The sequence below is a fragment of the Magallana gigas genome, chromosome 4, assembly GCF_963853765.1.
Source record: "Magallana gigas chromosome 4, xbMagGiga1.1, whole genome shotgun sequence".
NCBI lineage: Eukaryota > Metazoa > Mollusca > Bivalvia > Ostreida > Ostreidae > Magallana > Magallana gigas.
The window spans coordinates 22,171,279-22,176,809 of NC_088856.1; the positions used below are offsets into that span (position 1 = coordinate 22,171,279).

General features: G+C 31.3%; 1 long non-coding RNA gene across 1 annotated transcript; it reads right to left on the minus strand.

Annotated features, from left to right (window-relative positions):
• Positions 1–3,270: 3,270 nt before the first annotated feature.
• On the minus strand, positions 3,271–5,328 carry LOC117682608 (uncharacterized). Its single transcript, XR_010713658.1, has 4 exons — positions 5,181–5,328; positions 4,995–5,059; positions 4,737–4,886; positions 3,271–4,040 (listed from the first exon to the last, which is right to left on the minus strand). It is a non-coding gene; the product is annotated as an uncharacterized lncRNA (long non-coding RNA).
• Positions 5,329–5,531: the final 203 nt, after the last annotated feature.

Here is a 5,531-nt window from a genome sequence, read left to right on the forward strand (position 1 = left end):
CGTATCATATAGACAGACAAAAACTTGGCTAAATTCTATGACCCAGAGGGAAAGCGAGAGTCAAGTGTTTTGAAACAACGAGAACTTCTCCACCAAACAAGGCAAGAGTCTCAAAATCTGTCGGTAAAAGTATATTCATCATGTTTATTGACAGACATGGCATGATTCTTACCCATGCTGTTCCCACATGACAAACTGTTAGTGCTGTCTATTGCTCCAAGGTTGTGCGACAGGACCTTTTTATGCATGCACTTAGAAATCAAGACCGATATTGGCGATACTGGCTGCAAAAAAGGAAAATATAATTTACCAGAAGGATAATGTACCAAACCACACAGCAGAGCAGACAAAACTAGAAATCGACTTGCTCTGATTCAGCAGAGTCAGCGTCCCACCAAACAGTCCAGACTTGGCACCGATATGGATTTTACTCCGATTCCTTGTTTGAAGGCTATGGTGGCATAGATCTGCCACCACTTGTCAGATAAGTATGTCGACTTGTCAAATGATTATGTCGACTTGTCAGATATTTATGTCAGCTTGTCAGATCTTTATGTTGACATGTCAGAAAATAACCAAATTTACTAGAAACTCAGTATTTTGTTGTTAAAACGTGTTAGTGCCACTTACTGCCATTAATTTGGCATCATAATATCTGACAGGTCGACATAAAGATCAGACAAATTGACATAATTTTTGACAAGTCGACATAAAAATCTGACAAGTTACATAATTATCTGACAGAAAAAATAATATGGCCACTAGTTTAAAGAAAATTATCATTCATATTATAAGTCGACTTGTCGGATACTGTGGAATTATTAAAATTCGTGGGAGCCAATTTTCGTTGATTGCTTAAATTTTAAAGGTTCGTGGGGACGTAAATTCGTGTTTTTTGTTGTATACCTACAAAAGGAAATTAAACTATATTGCCTTAATTTATTCATTCGTGGAGGATGTTTGTTTGCGGATAAGAGGTACCCACGAATTCCACGAAATTTGAGCCACCACTAAATCTAATGATTCCACAGTGATGATGTTGACTTGTCAGATGTTATGTCGTCTTGTCAAATAATTATGTTGACTTGTCCGATAATTATGTAGACTTAAAAGATGATTATGTTGACATGTCAGAAAATATTATTTCAACTGGATGGCTTAAATGTGGCGTGGAAAGGTTAAAGTGTTAAATTTTTGAATACGTGAATAAGTGACAAGTCGACTTAAAGAACTGACAAGTCAACATAATTATCTGACAAGTCGACATCAAGATCTGAAAAGTCGACATAATGACAAGTGACCTGGTGGAATATATATGCCACCATAGAAGGCTGAGCTAAGGGGTCAACGATTTTCGGATTTGAAGGAATTGAAACGAGAGATTTTACGAATACTCACTCGATTTGATCAGGCATGGTTTCAAAATGTGTATCAAAAGTGAATTGATACATGTAGACATTACAAGTGCATTGATCATAACGGAGAATATTTTGAAATAGAGTAGGAACATTTCCCTTTAAATAACTTTCGAATTGGAGGCCTTACAGGACAGTTCTTTGTATACCAACGTTTGTTTCCTGATTAACGACAAAAATATAGCCTCTTTAACATTCTAATTATTTTCTTTTTTATCCAATCACATTTCAAAATTAGAATGATAACCTTAGTAAAATGCTATAAACCCGCAAATGCTTTGATTTCATTTCAATCACGTGCTGATTCAACAAAAATGTCGTGGCTGTAATTTATTTTTTTACGTCGTACATTGCGCCGCTGGGTGCATAACTAAGATTCTAAAAATTATTGTCTATTGTCTATTGAAAAAATTAAGTAACACATTTTTGATTAGAGATAATAATTAACAATAGCAATACCAAGCGACCGAAACAGTTAAGTGTATGTGCGATAGTTTTAAGGTTATGAGCTCAGTCTACGGTAATTTGAGACAATCTTCGTATTTAAGGAATGTTTACCATGCCACTACTAGTGTAACTGATCCCTTGTTCTGAGAGATGTCCTATGTGTTTCATTAGACACAAAGAGGTCATCGTTACATCTTTTGGTAATTAAAACAAGTCATAAATTGATTTATCGTTGTGTATAAGATCTACAGTACTTGGATAAAAAATCACAAACCCATATGTCTTATGTACAAATGTTTCTATAAGTTATTATATGTCGATATACCAACTAACTTATAAACGATTAGAGTAATATAGAAAATTGGAAGTGTAAATCTACTAAATGTTAGATTTAGAAACTACAAAATGAATAAATCGGATAAATGCAAATTTGAAATGATATATATTATCGCAAAGGAATTTCTTTACCCAAAATTATGAATGTGAACAAGGAAATGAATAATGTCAATCCATAATACGATTATAAAAAATGTGCGTGATTGAAAACATTGAGGAAGTAGCCCTAGGGCAAAACAAAATGAAGAATATCTTTACAATTTACACATTATTTGGCTCGATTTTCTTGTCCATTGTAATAGACTCTACAGATATTCTTTAAAAGAAGAACTCAATTATAACAATTATAAAACAATAGATTTGAAACTTAAGGTAAAGCATATATTTGTTTTACTTTGTAGCAAATAGCTAATAGCTAAACAAATCATATTTAAAATTTATAGGCAGTGTGATGGTCCATCCAGCCTCCTTAACAGCGGTTTGTTAGTATTTTGGACTAAAGAGTGCTAGACTATTCGTTAATTCACCTTTTGGAAATGGTTCAGTTTATGTAATTTATATCAAACGTCAAATGAATAAATGTGATTTTGCTCTTCATACATATACAACATGATCAATTCTTCGAATTTGATTAACATTGTACTTTTACCTACTTTAAAAACAAGACATAAATAGAAAAAAATTAAGTAATACAAATGTCAAAACAAAATAAAAGCTAAAATAGCTGTCAAAATCACTGTTATTCAATAAAAAAATCTAGTTTCCTAATCAATTCATAATTACATGTACATGTTTCCCGTGTGCTAAGGGATTACCCAACTCCCGACACATAAACCGGCGGGCATTAATGTCTGGCGCAGGCTTGTTATTTTCTATTTAAAGTAACAATTTTACGCCATTAAAACATAATATCAGAATGTCATTATTTCTTTTACTTTATTACAGTTTAATAAATTTCATGTAATAATTCAGATGTTATGCAAATAAGCACTAATGGTGTATTATGAAGTCATTTCCAAAAATAGATATCTCAAATGCATATTAGTTTAAACAATATTTGTTGATATTTATTGATATTTTACAATAGCATGTACATGTATTTGGCATAAATTTGGAAAAAAGCCAAAAGGGTTATACGAATCCCTCTCTTAGATATGAATATTTTTAGTACAGATATGGCGCAAATGATTTCAATCTAAGGTAAACCGAATTTAGTTCAGAAAATATCATACCAAAGAGATTATATGATTTAATATGAAATATAACTGCCTTTTCTTATAAAAAATGATAAAAAAAAATGGCATAGTTAAACGCTTTGAAACCGATTTATGATTTATATTCCATATAAACTATCTACTTAACAGAATAAATTTGACATAAAATTAATTGAGTATTGTTGGTAGTTTTACTCTATTTAATCATAATTCTTTTGTCAGAGTCTTTTCATTTGATGTTGGCAAAGATTTCAAAAATATCCGTCATCATAACTATTTTTATTATTGTAACAAAATTGATTGCAAACATAGTGATTCATCTGGCACAATATTCATTGTTGCGAAATTTTGTTGAAAAAAAATAGTACATATCTTCAGCCTTTTGAAATGCGCGTCTAATCCATTTCATGATAAACAGACTCTTTTTCTTGGAAATCTTCCTCGACATTTTTGTTACATATTCCATTGACATATTCTGAAGAACAATGTTTGCGTAAAGCATGTGATATCGAGAAAAGTATGGCAAGTGTGATCACAACTCCAATTAAAGTGATAATCAAGTTGTTGGTGGAAACACTTCGAGAGTTCATAGTTTTTTGTGGTTCTGCACTTCCCCCAGCTGTGTATTCTGTAAATATAGATTTATTTACGCTAAGTTGTTGCCACTTTTATTTTTAAAAAAAATATGTCATGTGATATTGTACTCCTGTTTTATAAGAACACTAAGAATAACTAAATTCTAGAATCATTTTAGGGTCAATAAAATAGATTGACATACATGCAGATGAACCTTTTTACACAATTGGCTCAAAAAGTTGTAAAAAAAAAGATGTAGTATATATGAAATTAACAAAACTCAACTTTATCAGCAGTGAAAAATAAAAGTGACATATTTTAATGTTAGATTACATACATGTTATAACAATGTATATAATTTTGATATTTTTTTTAACATATTAATTTTATATCAAAAATATTGTTACACATATATATATCAGCAATGTTATCTTTACTAATAAATGGAATCCTGCTACATGTACTACAGTTTGGGGTTTTCCAAAAGTCGGTTATTGCTCTGCTCTGAAAAATTGCTTTAATACCGAATTGTTCACGGATTTTTCTCTCTTTCTCAAGATCATGATATTTTCCCAAAATTAAATTTTTCCCGGTAACGACATTTTTACCGATATGAAATTGGGCGAACGGCGGGTGTGAGCGGTCAGTAGAGGATGCTTACTCCTCCTAGGCACCTTTATATTAGTATAATTAAGTAGTAAAAAAGGCATTGATCAATGATAATTATCCGTTTAATTACATGTATTACCTGGATCAGTAACCGTTGATTTTGAAGTAAAGATACATCCTACAATGTAATGACATATTGGGCAGTCACATCGTTGAGTACACGAACACCCATAAGCAGGTGGGATACACAGCATGGAACAGTTATTTCCATAGTACCCAGCGGGACATTCTAAAAAAAATGTATTCTCAGCAAAAACACTTCAAATATTTCATTATATAATCTAAAAAACTCGTTAACACGTACTTTAGATATATCAACGGGAAAAAAAATAAATACCTTGACAAAAAGATCCATTTGGAAAGAAATTGAAAATGCATTTTTCTGAACCATCTTTAGCATATCTTTAATGTTAAAGAAATGAAAATATTAAAAATAAAGATTCACAATGACAACTTGATTAAAAAAAAAACTAATGCAATTTGTAAGAAAAAAATGTCACAAGAAATATACATATCTACATACTTGTTTGGGCAGCTGAAAACACCTATATTCCAAACCAACAAAACTACATATTTGTACTTAAAACCCAAACCGTGTAACATATCTACACATCAGTTAATAAGTTGCAAAAATAAGCATATAATTATGGAGACCGTACAAATTAGTACTCGTTCCTTGTTTGGTTTATTTCCTGCTTAAAGAATATCCATTCTGCCGTTGAAAAATACAGATTAAACAAAGGACTATGTGCGGTATGGTCAAATATCTGCCCCCGATCTCAACCAATTTTTAAATAGTATCGTATAAAAATGAAATCTTCACAAATCATTGTAAAGAGGATGCCTATAACTTTTATCTTGATTTTAGTCATCA